This window comes from Oncorhynchus mykiss, chromosome 22 (genome assembly GCF_013265735.2).
Source record: "Oncorhynchus mykiss isolate Arlee chromosome 22, USDA_OmykA_1.1, whole genome shotgun sequence".
NCBI classification, from domain to species: Eukaryota; Metazoa; Chordata; class Actinopteri; order Salmoniformes; family Salmonidae; genus Oncorhynchus; species Oncorhynchus mykiss.
The window spans coordinates 8,492,775-8,514,686 of NC_048586.1; the positions used below are offsets into that span (position 1 = coordinate 8,492,775).

The following is a 21,912-nucleotide window of genomic DNA, read 5'->3' on the forward strand; positions in this document are numbered from 1 at the left end:
TATTTTGTGTAGATGATTGACAAAAAATTAGAAATCTATCTACTCAAAATAACCCCTTCTTTAGCTGACTGTCTGTCTGTACACATTGACGAGCTGACAGTTGTACCTGCGGGGCCCATGCTGGTAGTCTAGTCTTTAATGATCTTGCTATCAGAGTGAATAGAATGCAACCTTATCAGTCAGTTTCAAATGTCACACTTACGCATTGAAAGAGCAAACCGGCACATGTTGGGTTGAGAAGGAATGTGAGGAGAATGTTGGGTCATTGAGTCAATCAGACGCCATTGCCGTGGGTGACGGTATGAACCCCCCCTCTCTGTTGACCCCCACATGACACCTGGGTTCTCCTTCTCCGTGGCCGAAGTAAGATATTTGAGCATGTTAACCCTCGCAAGGCTGCAGGCCCAGACAGCATCCATAGCCGTGTCCTCAGAGCATGAGCAGACCAGCTGGCTGGAATATTTACAGATATATTCAATCTCTCCCTACCCCAGTCTGTTAGCACCACATGCTTCAAGATGGCCACCATTGTTCCTGTACCCAAGAAAGCAAAGATAACTGAACTAAATTACTATCGCCCCGTAGCACTCACTTCTGTCATCATGAAGTGCTTTGAGAGATGAATCAAGGATTATGAATCCCCTCTACCTTACCAGACAACCTATGCCCACTTGTTTACCACCCCAATAGATCCACAGACGATGCAATCACCATCGCACTGTACACTGCCCTATCCCATCTGGACAAGAGGAATACCTATGTAAGAATGCTGTTCATTGACAATAACTCAGCATTCAACCTGATAGTACTCTCCAAGCTCATCATTAAGCTCGAGGCCCTGGGTCTGAACCCACCCTGTGCAACTGGGTCCTGGACTTCCTGACGGGCCACCGCCAGGTGGTGAAGGTAAGCAATAGCACCTTCACATCGCTGATCCTCAACACTGGGGCCCCACAAGGATGCGTGCTCAGCCCCTCCTGTACTCCTTGTTCACCCATGACTGCGTGGCCACACACGCCTCCAACACAAATCATCAATTTTGCAGACGACACAACAGTAGTAGGCCTGATTACTAACAATGACGAGACAGCCTACAGGGAGGAGGTGAGGGCCCTGTGAGTGTGGTGCCAGGAAAATAACCTCTCACCCAATGTCAACAAATCAAAGAAACTGATCGTAGACAGGAAACAGCAGAGGGAGCACCCCCTTATCTACATCGACGGGACCGCAGTGGAAAGCTTCAAGTTCCTCGGCGTACACATCACTGACAAACTGAAATGGTCCACCCACACAGACCGTGTGGTTAAGAAGGCGCAACAGGGCCTCTTCAAGCTCAGGAGGTTGAAGAAATTTGACTTGGCACCTAAAACCCTAAAACTTTTACAGATTCTGTAAAAGTCGAGCTGTATCACTGACTGGTACGGCAACTGCACCACTCACAGCGGCAGGGCTCTCCAGAGGGTGGTGCGGTCTGCCCAACGCATCACCGGGGGCAAACTACCTGCATTCAAAGACACCTTCAGCACCCGATGTCACAGGAAGGCCAAAAAGATCAAGGACAGCAACCACCCGAGCCACTGCCTGTTCACCCCGCTATTATCCAGAAGGCGAGGTCAGTACAGGTGCATCAAAGCTGGGACCGAGAGACTGAAAAATAGCTGCCTTATATACATAGACTTGAAATCACTGGCCACTTTAATAATTGGAACACTAGTCACATTAAAAATGTTTACATATTTTGCATTACTTACAGTGCCTTGCGAAAGTATTCGGCCCCCTTGAACTTTGCGACCTTTTGCCACATTTCAGGCTTCAAACATAAAGATATAAAACTGTATTTTTTGTGAAGAATCAACAACAAGTGGGACACAATCATGAAGTGGAACGACATTTATTGGATATTTCTAACATTGTTAACAAATCAAAAACTGAAAAATTGGGCGTGCAAAATTATTCAGCCCCCTTAAGTTAATACTTTGTAGCGCCACCTTTTGCTGCGATTACAGCTGTAAGTCGCTTGGGGTATGTCTCTATCAGTTTTGCACATCGAGAGACTGACATTTTTTCCCATTCCTCCTTGCAAAACAGCTCGAGCTCAGTGAGGTTGGATGGAGAGCATTTGTGAACAGCAGTTTTCAGTTCTTTCCACAGATTCTCGATTGGATTCAGGTCTGGACTTTGACTTGGCCATTCTAACACCTGGATATGTCTATTTTTGAACCATTCCATTGTATATTTTGCTTTATGTTTTGGATCATTGTCTTGTTGGAAGACAAATCTCCGTCCCAGTCTCAGGTCTTTTGCAGACTCCATCAGGTTTTCTTCCAGAATGGTCCTGTATTTGGCTCCATCCATCTTCCCATCAATTTTAACCATCTTCCCTGTCCATGCTGAAGAAAAGCAGGCCCAAACCATGATGCTGCCACCACCATGTTTGACAGTGGGGATGGTGTGTTCAGGGTGTTGCTTTTACGCCAAACATAACGTTTTGCATTGTTGCCAAAAGGTTCAATTTTGGTTTCATCTGACCAGAGCACCTTCTTCCACATGTTTGGTGTGTCTCCCAGGTGGCTTGTGGCAAACTTTAAACAACACTTTTTATGGATATCTTTAAGAAATGGCTTTCTTCTTGCCACTCTTCCATAAAGGCCAGATTTGTGCAATATACGACTGATTGTTGTCCTATGGACAGAGTCTCCAACCTCAGCTGTAGATCTCTGCAGTTCATCCAGAGTGATCATGGGCCTCTTGGCTGCATCTCTGATCAGTCTTCTCCATGTATGAGCTGAAAGTTTAGAGGGACGGCCAGGTCTTGGTAGATTTGCAGTGGTCTGATACTCCTTCCATTTCAATATTATCGCTTGCACAGTGCTCCTTGGGATGTTTAAAGCTTGGGAAATATTTTTGTATCCAAATCCAGCTTTAAACTTCTTCACAACAGTATCTCGGACCTGCCTGGTGTGTTCCTTGTTCTTCATGATGCTCTCTGCGCTTTTAACGGACCTCTGAGACTATCACAGTGCAGGTGCATTTATACGGAGACTTGATTACACACAGGTGGATTGTATTTATCATCATTAGTCATTTAGGTCAACATTGGATCATTCAGAGATCCTCACTGAACTTCTGGAGAGAGTTTGCTGCACTGAAAGTAAAGGGGCTGAATAATTTTGCACGCCCAATTTTTCAGTTTTTGATTTGTTAAAAAAGTTTGAAATATCCAATAAATGTCGTTCCACTTCATGATTGTGTCCCACTTGTTGTTGATTCTTCACAAAAAAATACAGTTTTATATCTTTATGTTTGAAGCCTGAAATGTGCCAAAAGGTCGCAAAGTTCAAGGGGGCCGAATACTTTTGCAAGGCACTGTATCTCATGTATATACTATATTCTATTCTACTGTATCTTAGTCTATGCCGTTCTGACATTGCACATCCAAATATTTATATATTCTTCCTATACTTTAGATTGTGTGTATTGTTAGAGATAACTGCACTGTTGGCGCTAGAAACACAAGCTTTTAGCTACACCCGCATTAACATCTGCTAAACACGTGGATGTAAAAATAAAATTTGATTTGATCTGATGACCTCTGTGGAAGGGGTTACCAACCCTTGTCCTGTAAGCTAACTGGTGACCTTGAGCTGCTCTCATGTCTCTACTCTGCTGTGTGTTCGGAGAATGTGAGCTCAATTCAACCACTAGCACACAGGCAAACAGAGGAGGAAGATTGTCTGCACTTTGTGGAGGAGGGTGCCTAATAGAGAGGGAGGAAGAGATGTGTTATATGTACATTTTCTACCCCCTTTTTTTGTAATCCGTGACAAACAACTGTCAGAGAAACCTGCCTCGTTGCCCAGCCCATTAATTATAGCAATTATCAGCCAATCACATTTGCCTGTCAGACGCTGGCTGGCTGGCTGGCTGGCTGTCTGTCACACAGACAGATAAGACAGACAGACAGACAGACAGACAGACAGACAGACAGACAGACAGACAGACAGAAGCGTCTCCTTCCTGAGCGGTATGACGGCTGCGTGGTCCCATGGTGTTTATACTTGCGTACTATTGTTTGTACAGATGAACATGGTACCTTCAAGCGTTTGGAAATTGCTCCCAATGTTGTACCTTCAGGCTTTTGAACCAGACTTGTGGAGGTCTACAATTATTTTTCCTAGGTCTTGGCTGATTTCTTTTGATTTTCCCATGATGTCAAGCAAAGAGGCACTGAGTTTGAAAGTAGGCCTTGAAATATACAAGTACACCTCCAATTGACTCAAATGGCTTGGCACCTAAAAGGTTTTAGGTGCCAAGCCAAATTGTTGGAAACAATTGTTGGAAAAATTACTTGTGTCATGCACAAAGTAGATGTCCTAACCAACTTGCCAAAACCATAGTTTGTTAACAAGAAGTTTGTGGAGTGGTTGAAAAAGACTTCAACTGAATGTATGCACTACCACGCACACCTATAGAGAGAGAGAATCAGTTAATGACAACAATAAAATAAAAGTGTATTTGTCAAGATCGCCCGAATACAACAGGTATACAGTGATAAGCTTACTTACAAGCCCTAACCAACAGTGCAATTTTTAAGTAAAAAATAGGTATTAGGTAAACAATAGATAAGTAAGGAAATACAAAATAAAAATAAAACAGTAAAATGACAGTGAAAATAACAGGAGCGAGGCTAAATACAGGTGGTACCGTAGGTATAGTTGAAGTGACGATGCTTAGATGATAAACAGAGAGTAGCAGCAGTATAAAAGAGGGGGTTGGCGGGTGGTGGGACACAATGCAAATAGTCCGGGTAGCCATTTGATGAACTGTTCAGGATTCTTATGGCTTGGGGGTCAAAAGCAGTTGAGATGCCCTTTTGTCCTAGACTTGGCGCTCCGGTACTGCTTACCATGCGGTAGCAGAGAGAACAGTCTCTGACTGGGGTGGCTGGAGTCATTGACAATCTTTAGGGCCTTCCTCTGACACCGCCTGGAGTAGAGGTCCTGGATGGCAGGCAGCTTAGGCCCAGTGATGTACTGGGCCGTACGCACTACCCTCTGTAGTGCCTTGTGGTCGGAGGCCCGAGCAGTTGCCGTACCAGGCAGTGATGCAATCCGTCAGGATGCTCTTGATGTTGCAGCTGTAGAACCTTTTGAGGATCTGAGGACCCATGCCAAATCGTTTTAGTTTCCTGAGGGGGAATAGGCTTTGTCGTGCCCTCTTCACGACAGTCTTGGTGTGTTTGGACCATTCTAGTTTGTTGGTGATGTGGACACCAAGGAACTTGAAGCTCTCAACCTGCTCCACTACAGCCCTGTCGATGAGAATGGGGGCGTGCTCGGTCCTCCTTTACCTGTAGTCCACAATCATCTTCCTTGTCTTGATTACGTTGAGGGATAGGTTGTTATTCTGGCACCACCCGGCCAGGTCTCTGACCTCATCCCTATAGGCTGTCTCAGTGGTATCGGTGATCAGGCTAACAACTGTTGTGTCGTCTACAAACTTAATGATGCTGTTGGAGTCGTGCCTGGCCTTACAGTCGTGGGTGAACAGGGAGTCCAGGAGGCGACTGAGCACGAACCCCTGAGAAGCTCCAGTGTTGAGGATCAGCGTGGCAGATGTATTGCTACCTACCCTCACCACCTGGGGGCAGCCCGTCAGGAAGTCCAGGATCCAGTTGCAGAGGGAGGTGTTTAGTCCCAGGGTCCTTAGCTTATTGATGAGCTTTGAGGGCTCTATGGTGTTGAACGCTGAGCTGCAGTCAATGAATAGCATTCTCACATTGGTGTTCATTTAGTCCAGGTTGGAAACGGAAGTGTGGAGTGCAATAGAAATTGCATCATCTGTGGATCTGTTTGAGTGGTATGCAAATTAGGGTGGGTCTAGGGTTTCTGGGATAATGGTGTTAATGTGAGCCATTGCCAGCCTTTCAAAGCAGTTAATGGATACGGACGTGAGTGCTACGGGTGTGTAGTCATTTAGGCAGTGCTCTTAGTGCTCTTGGGCACAGGGACTATGGTGGTCTGCTTGAAGCATGTTGGTATTACAGACTCAATCAAGGACATGTTGAAAATGTCAGTGAAGACACCTGCCAGTTGGTCAGCACATGCCCGGAGCACACGCCCTGGTAATCTGTCTGGCCCTGCGGCCTTGTGAATGTTAACCTGTTTAAAGGTCTTACTCACGTCGGCTATGGAGAGCGTGATCACACAGTCTTCCGGAACAGCTGATGCTCTCATGCATGCCTCAGTTTTCCTTGCCTCGAAGCGAGCATAGAAGTGATTTAGCTCACCTGGTAGACTCATGTCACTGGGCAGCTCGCGGCTGTGCTTCCCTTTGTAGTCTATAATAGTTTGCAGAACCTGCCACATCCGACGAGCATCGGAGCCGGTGTAGTACAATTTAATCTTAGTCCTGTATTGGCGCTTTGCCTGTTTGATGGTTCATCTGAGGGCATTGCGGGATTTCTTATAATCTTCGGGGTTAGAGACCAGCACCTTGAAAGTGGCAGTTCTAACCTTTAGCTCAGTTTGAATGTTGCCTGTAATCCATGGCTTCTGGTTGGGGTATGTACATGCAGCCACTATGGGGACAATGTCCTCGATGCACTTATTGATAAAGCCAATGACTGGTGTGGTGTACTCCTCAATGCCATCGGAAGAATCCCGGAACATATTCCACTCTGTGCTAGCAAAAAAGTCCTTTAGTTTAGCATCTGCTTCATCTGACCACTTTTGTATAGACAGAGTCACTGGTGCTTCCTGCTTTAATTTTTGCTTGTAAGCAGGAATCAGGAGGATAGAATTATGGTCAGATTTGCCAAATGGAGGGTGAAGAAGAGCTTTGAACGTGTCTCTGTGTGTGGAGTAAAGGTGATCTAGAATTTTTTTTCACTCTGGTTGCGCATTTAACATGGTGATAGAAATTAGGTAAAACTGATTTAAGTTTCCCTGCATTAAAGTCCCCGGCCACCAGGAGCGCCACCTCTGGGTGAGCGGTTAGGTTATTTCCTTATACAGCTAACTCAGTGCGGTCTTAGTGCCACCGTCCGTCTGTGGTGGTAAATAGTAGCAGCAGCGTAAAAGAGGGGGTTGGCAGGTGGTGGGACACAATGCAAATAGTCCGGGTAGCCAATTGATTACCTGTTCAGGAGTCTTATGGCTTGGGGGTCAAAAGCTGTTGAGAAGGCTGGGTTTATGTACAGCACTTTGAGATATCAGCTGATGTAAGAAGGGCTTTATAAATACATTTGATTTGATGAGATACTCTACTTCATGTGAGCAAAATCGCGAGACTTCCTTAGATTTCCTGCACTAGCTGTTGTTTACAAATATGCACAGACTGCCCCCCCTCGTCTTACCGGAGTGTGCTGTTTTATCTAGCCGGTGCAGCGTATATCCTGCAAGCTGAATATTTTCCATGTCGTCATTCAGCCACGATTCGGTGAAACATAAGATGTTACAGTTTTTGATGTCCCGTTGGTAGGATAATCTTGACCGTACCTCGTCTAATTTATTGTCCAACGATTGTACGTTGGCAGGCAAGTAATATTGATGGTAAGGGCAGATTTCACACTCGCCGTCGGCCGATCCCTACGAGGCACCCTCTTGCCAATGACGGGGATTTCGGCCTTGTCGGGTGTCTGAAGAACATCCTGTTTCTAGTAGAAAAGAACATCTTAGTGAAGGATGTTGCTACTACACTGGAAGGATGTTATGACCAGGCGCTACTGCACTGGAAGGATGTTATGACCAGCTGCTACTGCACTGGAAGGATGTTATGACCAGCTGGTACTGCACTGGAAGGATGTTATGACCAGCGCACTGGAAGGATGTTATGACCAGCTGCTACTGCACTGGAAGGATGTTATGACCCGATGCTACCGCACTGGAAGGATGTTATGACCAGGCGCTACTGCACTGGAAGGATGTTATGACCAGGCGCTACTGTACTGGATGGATGTTATGACCAGGCGCTACTGTACTGGATGGATGTTACGACCAGGCGCTACTGTACTGGATGGATGTTACGACCAGCACACTGGAAGGATGTTATGACCAGGCGCTACTGCACTGGAAGGATGTTATGACCAGGCGCTACTGTACTGGATGGATGTTATGACCAGGTGCTACTGTACTGGATGGATGTTATGACCAGGCGCTACTGTACTGGATGGATGTTATGACCAGGCGCTACTGTACTGGATGGATGTTACGACCAGCGCACTGGAAGGATGTTATGACCAGGTGGTACTGCACTGGAAGGATGTTATGACCAGCTGGTACTGCACTGGAAGGATGTTATGACCAGCTGGTACTGCACTGGAAGGATGTTATGACCAGCTGCTACTGCACTGGAAGGATGTTATGACCAGCTGGTACTGCACTGGAAGGATGTTATGACCAGCTGGTACTGCACTGGAAGGATGTTATGACCAGCTGGTACTGCACTGGAAGGATGTTATGACCAGCTGGTACTGCACTGGAAGGATGTTATGACCAGCTGGTACTGCACTGGAAGGATGTTATGACCAGCTGGTACTGCACTGGAAGGATGTTATGACCAGCTGGTACTGCACTGGAAGGATGTTATGACCAGCTGGTACTGCACTGGAAGGATGTTATGACCAGCTGGTACTGCACTGGAAGGATGTTATGACCAGCTGGTACTGCACTGGAAGGATGTTATGACCAGCTGGTACTGCACTGGAAGGATGTTATGACCAGCTGGTACTGCACTGGAAGGATGTTATGACCAGCTGGTACTGCACTGGAAGGATGTTATGACCAGCTGGTACTGCACTGGAAGGATGTTATGACCAGCTGGTACTGCACTGGAAGGATGTTATGACCAGCTGGTACTGCACTGGAATTCTTCAGTCACAAGATACAATATTGCCTTAGATTCCACCAGGCCAACCTATTCTCAAAGGCATGCAGACATTATGTGTGGGGGTTTACCTAGGGGTCATGATAGGTGCTGTACCAAATGTTTGATGTATTTTAATAATTCATTATGTTTATGTTGTATTAATAGAATGGGAGGGGTTATAAGACCTTAGGGTCCTAGACTACAGATTAACAACATATATACATTATGAGGTTTAATATTGTTCCACAGTATTTTTTTAGGCTCTCTGCCTCTTATGAAGAAACTGTCTGAGAAATGTGTGACTGTGAAGACAGAACTCTGCAGGGGAGTGTAAGAGATTAGTCAGACATTCACTATAAATCAACTTGGACATTTTCTGCTAAGCTTTTACACAGCTATATAAACAAGAGTTTTAGTGTTGAGTAGGCATGGTTTTGGTCTCATAAGTAGAAGATAATGACGTAGGCAGTGACATCAGTGACATCCGTAGGACTGGACTTCAGGTTTAATAAAATAAAAACCTTTTATTTGATGCAGAACTTACTCGGAAACATGCTTTATGTTCCTGTTGTCAACTTCTGTCTGCAACTGCATTAATAAAGGTTGTTGAATGATTTAATTAAAGATATTGTTATAATGATAATTTCACCAATGAGCCAATGATTGACAAGGAACAAGGAAACTAACCCCAACATGAGTCAACAGAGAAGAGGGACACAGAGAGGGGAGGGAGAGAGAGAAAGCGAGGGGAAGACCATGAGGGTGAATTCTAATTCTGTGAAAGAGAGAGGGATGACAGGGATGACCAAATACACAAATACACACACACACACAAACGCGCAAACACAAACACACAGCTTCAGACTCCACCAGCTACTGTGTTACTAATTACTCTTTACTATTGATTCCAGAATCAGAATAGAGAACAAGCTCCGGAATAAACACACTTACTTAAAGTAGAATTGTCAGGAGTACTAGCGAAGGGGCAGAGACTGGAAGAGGTGGGCGGTTTTAATGAGAGGAAGGCTGCGGTGCTGGAGAGAAAGAGACCTATATATAGATACTGTATCTGTTCATACAGCAGGTACAGTAAGATCATTAAGCTACTTTATGTGATAGATACAAGACAAAAGGTTGGTATTTGAGTAGAAGGGTGTCAAATTCTACAGATGTATCATATGAAATACTTACAAATGTATTCCATGTAAAGTAGCCCATATCCCGCATAGCAGTTTCTCTAGAGGCTTGGGCTGTCATGTGTCATGGCGATATCTGAGAGTTGAGTATAATGAAGACAAAAGCAAGGAGATGTGAGGTATGCACAGAGGAGGCTGAACAGAAAAGTAGCATGAGAGAGAGAAGGCCATGCAGCATTGAAAGAGAATGTTTACGCATATCTTAAGTTGAATAAGATAATAATAAAATAAGTTTAATACCCAAGCAAAGGAGCATGACTAATTAATAACTTAATAACTTAAAACTAGGGTTGCATAATTCTGGGAACATTCAATAAATTCCCTGGTTTTCCAGAAATCCTGGTTGGAGGATTCTGGATTTCCTGCTTATTCCCTCCTGATTCCGGGAATACTCCAACCAGGATTTCGTGGAAAACAGGGAATTTATTGAAAGTTCACAGTATTTTACATCCTTAAGTAAAACTATAGAAAGGTAATGTCCACTCAATGTTTTCAGCTCCCAAGATCTATACACTCACAGGTATATGCAGAGATGAAATCACACACGCACATCCATATCCCTGTGAGGTCTGTCACCTGACAAAGGCCGAAGATGTTTTTCCATTATAATCCACCAAAACAAATATGAGACATTGTTTGAGATTTGCGGTCTCTGCCTTTCAGGAGACTTGACGTCACCTGTGTCTATCACTGTTCCCTACACCAAAACCTCTCTCTGCCCTCGCTCAAAACCCCCAATAAACCTTTGATCCGGTTAACACTTTTTTGGTTGCTACATGACTCCATATGTGTTACTTCATAGTTTTGATGTCTTCACTATTATTCCACAATGTAGAAACTAGTGCAAATAAAGAAAAACCCTGGAATGAGTAGGTGTGTCAAAACTTGACTGGTACTGTATATATATATATATTTTTATTTTATTTTAAATACTACCTCTCATCTCCTTTGTCCTCACTCTATATTCTTTCATTCCATCCCTTCCCTTCTCCACCTTGCCTTTCATCTCCAACCCCTCTGGCCCCTCTCAACATCCCCACAACAGTGGCCGAAACTGGTTGCAATGACGTTAAGATTTATTGGTTAGGTTGCGTAAGGACGATTTATCAACGTATTTTTAGCAACATGAAAAATATGTATTTATCTGGTTAAAAAGCAAATCTGACCAGATAACAGCACCATTCCAGTAGGATAGACCTGCCTTGAATCGTACGCACAATCTCCAGTGTGCCTTCAAGCTAGTTGCTGCTAGTTGTCCATCAAAGAGGATGTGTAATGTGTTTGGATAAGGGTCTAGCATCCAACCAACCAGACAGACACTACAGACCTGTCATAAAGTTGAAGTGTCAGCTGGTTGGCTGACTGAGGGCAGGAAGAAAGAAGGAGAGGAATAAAGGATGAGTAGAGGAGGGGGAGAGGGTCCTGTGGAACAGATTCATGCTTTAAGTCCAGGAGTGGGATCTCTGAAATAAGAGAGGAATGTTTGTGTTTGTGTGTGTGTTCAGTATTCGTGCATGTGTGCATGCGTTTGGAAACACTCACCAAAATCCTTTTCCAATCCTTCTCCGAAAGGAACTTCGCAAGGGGGTATTTCTGAGAGAAACTGGAAATCAAAAGAACGATTCTAGGAACGAAAGCTTTAATAGGAAGATGGTACATTAATGCAAATCAAAGCCATGGAATCCATCTAGAAGTAACGTGTGAGCATCATGTTGATTGTGCTGATGAGAGCTGTAAGGCTATTGGGCATATTATACGGAGAGCAGAGTCACATTACAGAACAGTAGAGGACTTCATTAAGGATATCATTGGGGCTTATTCTCATGCTTGGTCCATCTGGCCTGTGGGTTTACACTGTGTGATTATGGCAGGGAGTAGTATGTGTCACGCATGGGAAGGGCAGCAACGTTGTTGCCCTCCATATCCCTTAAGAAGTAAGACTGTGTTGTGTTGTGGCAGTTGGAAAAACCACATAACCAGTGTGACAAGGCATCCTTGGAAACTATCAACCGCCTTTTCCCCTCAGAAGAGAGGGAGACACATTCCCTATTTCACCATAATTAGACAGCCTATACAAGGCCATTGGTGGCGGGGCCGATCTGTTCTGTAACAGAACTGGAATCCTTTCCTCCTCTGGGGAATGCTAATGGATGATTGAGTTGGAAGTGGGATTGCAAGATCAAACAGTTTCCCTCTTTCACACACACACACCACATTGTAAATATTGATTGAGTGATTAAACAAGCAAAGTATATGATCCAAATTGTATTCCTTTAATTTACTAATCCAAGATGGCGTAGCATTAAGACGTGTTTGTTTTCGTCCCATGTAAATATTGTCTTTTTCTGGGGTTTTTGTATACATCGTAATCTCTTTTTTTCCATTTTCGAATTAAATATACCTTCCTGCAACCCGCCTCACCCAATGTGGTACGGATCAGCATTTTTTTTTTAGACCTTATAACTGGAACCTCCATCAGCAGCTAGCCAGCTAATTAGCTACTAGCTACAGTGCCTTGCGAAAGTATTCGGCCCCCTTGAACTTTGCAACCTTTTGCCACATTTCAGGCTTCAAACATAAAGATATACAACTGTATTTTTTTGTGAAGAATCAACAACAAGTGGGACACAATCATTGGGTGGAACGACATTTATTGGATATTTCAAACTTTTTTAACAAATCAAAAACTGAAAAATTGGGCGTGCAAAATTATTCAGCCCCTTTACTTTTAGTGCAGCAAACTCTCTCCAGAAGTTCAGTGAGGATCTCTGAATGATCCAATGTTGACCTAAATGACTAATGATGATAAATACAATCCACCTGTGTGTAATCAAGTCTCCGTATAAATGCACCTGCACTGTGATAGTCTCAGAGGTCCGTTAAAAGCGCAGAGAGCATCATGAAGAACAAGGAACACACCAGGCAGGTCCGAGATACTGTTGTGAAGAAGTTTAAAGCCGGATTTGGATACAAAATGATTTCCCAAACTTTAAACATCCCAAGGAGCACTGTGCAAGCGATAATATTGAAATGGAAGGAGTATCAGACCACTGCAAATCTACCAAGACCTGGCCGTCCCTCTAAACTTTCAGCTCATACAAGGAGAAGACTGATCAGAGATGCAGCCAAGAGGCCCATGATCACTCTGGATGAACTGCAGAGATCTACAGCTGAGGTGGGAGACTCTGTCCATAGGACAACAATCAGTCGTATATTGCACAAATCTGGCCTTTATGGAAGAGTGGCAAGAAGAAAGCCATTTCTTAAAGATATCCATAAAAAGTGTCGTTTAAAGTTTGCCACAAGCCACCTGGGAGACACACCAAACATGTGGAAGAAGGTGCTCTGGTCAGATGAAACCAAAATTGAACTTTTTGGCAACAATGCAAAACGTTATGTTTGGCGTAAAAGCAACACCCTGAACACACCATCCCCACTGTCAAACATGGTGGTGGCAGCATCATGGTCTGGGCCTGCTTTTCTTCAGCAGGGACAGGGAAGATGGTTAAAATTGATGGGAAGATGGATGGAGCCAAATACAGGACCATTCTGGAAGATGATGGAGTCTGCAAAAGACCTGAGACTGGGACGGAGATTTGTCTTCCAACAAGACAATGATCCAAAACATAAAGTAAAATCTACAATGGAATGGTTCAAAAATAAACATATCCAGGTGTTAGAATGGCCAAGTCAAAGTCCAGACCTGAATCCAATCGAGAATCTGTGGAAAGAACTGAAAACTGCTGTTCACAAATGCTCTCCATCCAACCTCACTGAGCTTGAGCTGTTTGCAAGGAGGAATGGGAAAAAAATTCAGTCTCTCGATGTGCAAAACTGATAGAGACATACCCCAAGCGACTTACAGCTGTAATCGCAGCAAAAGGTGGCGCTACAAAGTATTAACTTAAGGGGGCTGAATAATTTTGCACGCCCAATTTTTCAGTTTTTGATTTGTTAAAAAAGTTTGAAATATCCAATAAATGTCGTTCCACTTCATGATTGTGTCCCACTTGTTGTTGATTCTTCACAAAGAAATACAGTTTTATATCTTTATGTTTGAAGCCTGAAATGTGGCAAAAGGTCGCAAAGTTCAAGGGGGCCGAATACTTTCGCAAGGCACTGTATTTAGTCATTGTTAGCCTCTACTAGCAAATCAAATCAAATGTATTTATATCACCCTTCGTACATCAGCTGATATCTCAAAGTGCTGTACAGAAACCCAGCCTAAAACCCCAAACAGCAAGCAATGCAGGTGTAGAAGCACGGTGGCTAGGAAAAACTCCCTAGAAAGGCCAAAACCTAGGAAGAAACCTAGAGAGGAACCAGGCTATGTGGGGTGGCCAGTCCTCTTCTGGCTGTGCCGGGTGGAGATTATAACAGAACATGGCCAAGATGTTCAAATGTTCATAAATGACCAGCATGGTCAAATAATAGTAATCACAGGCAGAACAGTTGAAACTGGAGCAGCAGCACGGCCAGGTGGACTGGGGACAGCAAGGACTCATCATGTCAGGTAGTCCTGAGGCATGGTCCTAGGGCTCAGGTCCTCCGAGAGAGAGAAAGAAAGAGAGAAAGAGAGAATTAGAGAGAGCATACTTAAATTCACACAGGACACCGGATAGGACAGGAGAAGTACTCCAGATATAACAAACTGACCCTAGCCCCCCGACACATAAACTACTGCAGCATAAATACTGGAGGCTGAGACAGGAGGGGTCAGGAGACACTGTGGCCCCATCCGATGACACCCCAGGACAGGGCCAAACAGGAAGGACATAACCCCACCCACTTTTCCAAAGCACAGCCCCCACACCACTAGAGGGATATCTTCAACCACCAACTTACCATCCTGAGACAAGGCCGAGTATAGCCCACAAAGATCTCCGCCACGGCATAACCCAAGGGGGGGGCGCCAACCCAGACAGGAAGATCACATCAGTGACTCAACCCACTCAAGTGACACACCCCTCCTAGGGACGGTATGAAAGAGCCCTAGTAAGCCAGTGACTCAGCCTCTGTAATGGATCATATTCTTTGCTTGTTTAACAACGAAGCGGTCTTTACCTTTAGCTCGGACTTCTGCCGCTTTCGCCTGGATAGCCCGGATAATACCTGCCAGTCTGCACAGCGCGATACAACATCACCGGATTCCTGCCGCAAGCTCTGGACCATTACACCGGATCTTCGCAGCTAGCTGGTTTCTACAGAGTGGCTATTGTGGCTAACACCCTTGACCAGAAGCATGCACCAGTAAGCCTCGAGCTAGGCCCATCTCCCGGCTAGGAAACGAAGTACACCAACTACAACACTTCTCTTGCCATGTCCTGGACCCTTTGTCGGCACGGAGCCCCGCCGATCCATCAAGACTGGTCTGCTGGTCTGCTGACGTATGTGCTCTAAACCGGCCTCTGCGTCATGGATGTTTGGTGATGATCCATCTGCTAGCCCCGGCCTGTCAGCTCCCTGAACGCCGTTTCTCCCACTCGCTCAACGTAGTAATCGACGACCGAACGGTTCCGTTTCATCTATTGCTGCTCATTGGACCCTATGATTACTCGACTACACAGCCGATGCCTGCTGGACTGTCCATTAACTTGGTACTTAATTTTGTTTATCTGTCTGCCCCAGCCCCAGCCTCAGGACCTGTGTGTAGCTAGCTGACCCTCTCTGCCCATTCATCGCCATTTAACCTTTGTTGTTGTCTTAGCTGTTTACCCGTTGTTGTCTCACCCGTTGCTGTCTTAGCTCTCCCAATCAACACCTGTGATTGCTTATGCCTTTCTCTAATGTCAATATGCCTTGTATACTGTTGTTTAGAGCAGCTCTCGTTGTTTAGTTTTACTGCAGAGCTTCCGGCGCTGAAAGAGATGACTGCCTCACTTCGCGTTCCTAGGAAACTATGCAGTATTTTGTTTTTTTACGTGTTATTTCTTACATTGGTACCCCAGCTAATCTTAGGTTTTATTACATACAGTCGGGAGGAACTACTGGATATAAGAGCAACGTCAACTCACCATCATTACGACCAGGAATACGACTTCCCCGAAGCGGATCCTCTGTTTTTCCCACCACCCAGAACAATGGATCAGATCCCAGCCGGCGAACCAAAACAACAACGCCGTAAAAGGGGCAGACGAAGCGGTCTTCTGGTCAGGCTCCAGAGACGGGCACATCTCACACCGCTCCCGAGCATTCTTCTCGCCAATGTCCAGTCTCTTGACAACAAGGTTAAAGAAATCCGAGCAAAGGTAGCATTCCAGAGAGACGTAAGAGACTAACGTTCTTTGCTTCACGGAAACATGGCTCACTCGAGACACGCTATTGGAGTCGGTACAGCCAGCTGGTTTCTTCACGCATCGCACCAACAGAAACAAGCATATTTCTGGTAAGAAGAGTTGCGGGGGGGTATGCCTTATGATTAACGAGACGTGTTGTGATCATAACAACATACAGGAACTCAAGTCCTTCTGTTCACCTGACTTGATTCCTCACAATCAAATGTCGACCGCATTATCTACCAAGGGAATTCTCTTCAATTATAATCACAGCCGCATATATTTCCCCCCAAGCAGACACATCGATGGCCCTGAACAAACTTTATTTGACTCTATGTAAACTGGACACCACATATCCTGAGGCTGCATTTTATGTAGCTGAGGATTTTAACAAGGCTAATCGGAAAACAAGACTCCCTAAATTCTATCAGCATATCGATTGTGCTACCAGGGCTGGTAAAACCCTGGATCATTGTTATTCTAACTTCCGCGATGCCTATAAGGCCCTCCCCCGCCCTGTTTTCGGAAAAGCTGACCACGACTCCATTTTGTTGCTTCCAGCCTATAGACAGAGACTAAAACAGGAAGCCCAGGTCTGTTCAACGCTGGTCCGACCAATCTGATTCCACGCTTCAAGATTGCTTCGATCACGTGGACTGGGAAATCTTCCGCATTGCGTCAAACAACAACATTGACGAATACGCTGATTCGGTGAGCGAGTTTATTAGCAAGTGCATCGGTGATGTCGTACCCACAGCAACTATTAAAACCTACCCAAACCAGAAACCGTGGATTGATGGCAGCATTCACGCGAACCACTGCTTTTAATCAGGGCAAGGTGACTGGAAACATGACCGAATACAAACAGTGTAGCTATTCCCTCCACAAGGCAATCAAACAAGCTAAGCGTCAGTATAGAGACAAAGTAGAGTCGCAATTCAACAGCTCAGACACAAGGTATGTTGGCAGGGTCTACAGTCAATCACGGATTACAAAAATAAAACCGGCCCCGTCGCAGACCAGGATGTCTTGCTCCCAGACAAACTAAACAAATTCTTTGCTCGCTTTGAGGACAGTACAGTGCCACTGACACGTCCCTGCAGCCGACATGATTTTTTACACCTCCTCTGTTCCTCTGGTGATGTAGAGGTTAACCCAGGCCCTGTGTGTCCCCAGGCGCTCTCATTTGTTGACTTCTGCAACCGTAAAAGCCTCCTCCCTAAGTTTGTTTTATTCACTGCTTTAGCACAATCCGCCAAACCTGATGTGCTAGCCGTGTCTGAATTCTGGCTTTGGAAGGCCACCAAAAACTCTGAAATTTCCATACCCAATTACAACATTTTCCATCAAGACAGAACTACTAAAGGGGGTGGAATTGCAATCTACTGTAGAGATAGCCTGCAGAGTTCTGTCATACTATCCAGGTCTATGCCCAAACAGTTCGAGCTTCTACTTTTAAAGATCCATCTCCAGAAAAAAGTCCCTCACTGTTGGCACTTGTTATAGACGCCCCTCAGCTTCTAGCCATGTCCTGGACACCATATGTGAATTGATTGCCTCCCATCTATCGTCAGAGTTCGTACTGCTAGGTGACCTAAATTGGCATATGCTAACACCCTGGCCGTCATACAATCTAAGCTAGATTCCCTCAATCTCACGCAAATTATCAAGGAACCTACCAGGTACAACGCTAAATCTGTAAACATTGGCACACTCCTGACCAACTTGCCCTCTAAATGCACCTCTGCTGTTTTCAACCAGGATCTCAGCGATCACTGCCTCATTGCCTGCCTCCATAATGGGTCCGCTATCAAATGACCACCCCTCATCACTGTCAAACGCTCCCTAAAACACTTCTGCGAGCAGGCCTTTCTAATCGACCTGGCCCGGGTATCCTGGAAGGATATTGACCTAATCCCGTCAGTCGAGGATGCCTGGTTGTTCCTTAAAAGTGCTTTCCTCACCATCTTAAATAAGCATGCCCCTTTCAAAAAAAATGAACTAAGAACAGATACAGCCTTTGGTTCACTACAGACTTGACTTCCCTTGACCAGCAAAAAAACACTGTGGCGTACTGTGGTGTACTGCACTAGCTGCAATAGTCTCTGCAACATGCAACTTTTCAGGGAAGTCAGGAACCAATACACAAAGTCAGTTATGAAAGCAAAGGCTACCTTTTTCAAACAGAAATGATCATCCTGCAGCACTAATTCCAAAACGATTTGGGACACAGTAAAGTCCATGGAGAATAAGAGTACCTCCTCCCAGCTGCCCAGTGCACTAGGAAACACTGTCACCACAGAGGCTAGGAAACACCTTTACCACCGATAAATCCACAATAATTGAGAATTTCAATAAGCATCTCTCTACGGCTGGCCATGCTTCCACCTGGCTACCCCAACCCCAGCCAACAGCTCTGCACCCCCCACAACAATTGGCCCAAGTGCCCCCCTCCCACGCTTCTCCTTCGCCAAAATACAGAGAGCTGATGTTCTGAAGGAGCTGCAAAATCTGGATCCCTACAAATCAGATGGGCTAGACAATCTGGACCCTCTCTTTGTAAAATTATCAACCGCAATTGTTGCAACCCCTATTACTAGACCGTTCAACCTCTGAGATTCTCAAAGATTGGAAAGCAGCCACGGTCATCCCCCTCTTCAAAGGGGGAGACACTCTAGACCCAAACTGTTACAGACGTATATCCATTCTGCCCTGCCTTTCTAAAGTCTTCGAAAGCCAAGTGAACAAATAGATCACCGACCATTTCAAATCCCACCGTACCTTGTCCGCTATGCAATCTGGTTTCCGAGCTGGTCACGGGTGTACCTCAGCCACGCTCAAGGTCCTAAACAACATCATAACAACGATCAATAAAAGACGGTACTGTGCAGCCGTCTTCATCGACCTGGCCAAGGCTTTCAGCTCTGTCAATCACTGTATTCTTATCGGCAGACTCAACAGCATTGGTTTCTCTAATGACTGCCTCGCCTGGTTCACTAACTACTTCTCAGATAGAGTTCAGTGCGTCAAATCGGAGGGCCTGTTGTCCAGACCTCTGTCAGTCTCTATGGGGGTGCCCACAGGGTTCAATTCTTGGGCCGACTCTTTTCTCTGTATATATCAATGATGTCGCTCTTGCTGCTGGTGATTGTTTGATCCACCTCTACGCAGACAACACCATTCTGTATACATCTGGCCCTTCTTTGGACACTGTGGTAACAAACCTCCAAACAAGCTTAAATGCCATACAACACTCCTTCCGTGGCTGCTCCAACTGCTCTTAAATGCTAGTAAAACGAAATGCATGCTCGTCAATCGATCACTGCCCGCACCTGCCCGCCCGACTAGCATCACTACCCTGGACGGTATGTGGATAACTATAAATACCTAGGTGTCTGGCTAGACTGTAAACCATCCTTCCAGACTCACATTAAGAATCTCCAAATCCAAAGTTCAATCTAGAATCAGCTTCATATTTCGCCACAAAGCCTCCTCCACTCATGCTGCCAAACATACCCTCATAAAACTGACTATCCTACCAATCCTTGACTTTGGCGATGTCATTTACAAAATGGCCTCCAACACTCTACTAAGCAAATTGGATGCAGTCTATCACAGTGCATCCATTTTGTCAACAAAGCCCCATATACTACCCACATCTATGTATGCTCTCGTTAGCTGGTCCTCTCTACATATTTGGCGCCAAACCCACTGGCTCCAGGTCATCTATAAGTCTTTGCTAGGTAAACCTCCACCTTATCTCAGCTCACTGGTCACCATAGCAACACCCACCCGTAGCACGTGCTCTAGCTGGTATATTTTACTTGTCATCCCCAAAGCCAACACCTCCTTTCGCCACATTCCAGTTCTCTGCTACCAATGACTAGAACGAAAAATATTTTAAATCACTGAAGTTATATCTCCCTCACGAACTTTAAGCGTCAGCTGTCAGAGCAGCTTACGGATCGCTGCAGCTGTACACAGCCAATCTGTAAATAGCCCAACCAACCAACTACCTACCTCATCCCCATATTTGTTTTTGTTTTTTTGCTCTTTTGCACACCAGTACTTCTACTTGCACATCCTCATCCCACATATATCACTCCAGTGTAAATTGCTAAATTGTAATTACTTCACCACTATTGGCCTATTTATTGCCTTACCTCCTTACTTCATTTGCACACACTGTATACAGATTTTTCTATTGTGTTATTGACTGTACGATTGTTTATCCCATGTGTAACTCTGTGTTGATTTTGTTGCATTGCTTTGCTTTATCTTGGCCAGGTCGCAGTTGTAAATGAGAACTTGTTCTCAACTGGCCTACCTGGTTAAATAAAGGTGAAATAAAAAAATACAGAAAAATAAAATGAACTTTTTGACTGTGCAGCCTTAGTCCTCTACAAACAAATGCAACCACACACACTGTGTTTGCGTGTATGAGTGTGCATTGGTACGTGTGTGTGCGCGCCTTTGTGTGAGTGCAAGAGAGCCTGGTCTCTAACCCTGATCACATTCATTTGCCCCGGAGTTCCACACCTCACCACTGATTGCTGTTCCAGGAAAAAGAGCCAGAATCCAATCTGAGCCACGCCTGCCATTCAGCACGCCACTACAAGGCAAGATAAATCCCATTGCGTTTTCATTACTACACTTTCTTCTCCTTCTCAGTCCTTCTCTCTCTCTCTCTACTCATCCTTCCCTCTCTCTAATCATCTCGAGGGGAGGTGCCTTAAGTGAGACGGTGTGGCGAGAGTCTCTAAGAGGCCTACACAGGCTGCTGAGTGTCCTTAAAATGCCTGAGGCAATGAGAAAGGCTTTAGTTCCATGCTTAGGAATGCCTGGGGACCTTGTGGTTGGTTGGTGTGTGACAGCCTTCCTGACTGGCTGCCTACCTGTCAAGGCAGGAGAGTGAGAAAGAGAGGGTGAAGGATATAGAGAGCAAGTAAGTGAGTATTACTTCACAGCCATGTTAGCTCATTCAGGTTGTAATGAGCTTTTTAACTCAAGGACTGCACAATGTGTCTGAAGGCCTATCATGAACAAGTAAGCCCTTGTAGACGGAGCAGCGTGTGCTAAGCCTAGGTTTGTCCTTCACACCTAATCACCTAGTGAAATGAGCTCTCAGCCTCAGTGACTCTACTATGCACAGGGGGAAATCCAACACCTCCACACACACACACACATTTACACACACACCCACACAACAGGTATCCTCAAGGTTAGAGCATTGGGCCAGTAACCAAAATGTCACTGGTTCGAATCCCAAAGCCAACATGGTAAAAAAAAATATGTGGCTGTGCCCTTGAGCAAAGCACTTAAACTCAAATTGCTCGAGAGGTGCTGGAGAATTAATACCCTGGCCGACCCCACTCCCTACGGGTGTCTCGGGGGTAATTAAGATACGCAAGAAACACATTTCCATTAAACACTTGTAAGTTATGTATTTATTTTAATTTGACTCAATTGTTCACAAAGCCCACACGGCTGAATGTAAAAAATCCCGCAGACTTCTCTTTGATTGATGTAATCCTTACTAACAACACCCATAAATATCTGTCTAGTGGATTATT

At 45.1% G+C, this 21,912-nt stretch overlaps 1 pseudogene; it reads right to left on the bottom strand.

Moving 5' to 3' along the window:
* Positions 1-119, bottom strand: part of LOC110502043 — a 49,287-nt pseudogene extending 49,168 nt beyond the window's left edge.
* Between the last annotated feature and the right edge of the window lie 21,793 nt (positions 120-21,912).